We start from the raw sequence: 495 nt of genomic DNA, 5'->3' as shown, positions 1-495 counted from the left end.
ACAGTAAATAGATTGACCACAGAATTTCGGTGTATATGAAGTGAAATTTCCATATCATGAATACATACGAACTGTAATGAGGATAGTGACATCAATAATACCTACATATACAATCATTAAAAATGTCAAAACTATCGATCAATCACACAATTAACACAAATATGTGAAAATGTGCTACAGCTATAAATACTGAGATCCCTGTAGCTAAATTATTTATGGAAAGAAAATGCAAATACGTCTACAAAAGTTCATGGAAACTGAACCTGTAAAAGGTTACCAGAATATAAAATTAAAGTTAACAGACATCAAGAACAATTCTCTATTTCTCACTTGTTCCTTCTTGTATTTCGTCTTTATTTGCCTTGTCTTTTGCCTTATTGCAAAGGAATATAAAAAATGAAAATGATCAACCCCTTTATCTTTTTTTTTCTTTTCTTGTTTACTGACTTGCAACGTAAATCAAAGTAACTCGGGACTTTTTAACGTTCATATTTC

Source organism: Penaeus monodon, chromosome 23 (assembly GCF_015228065.2).
Source record: "Penaeus monodon isolate SGIC_2016 chromosome 23, NSTDA_Pmon_1, whole genome shotgun sequence".
Classification (NCBI taxonomy): Eukaryota; Metazoa; Arthropoda; class Malacostraca; order Decapoda; family Penaeidae; genus Penaeus; species Penaeus monodon.
This window is presented reverse-complemented; position numbering follows the sequence as displayed.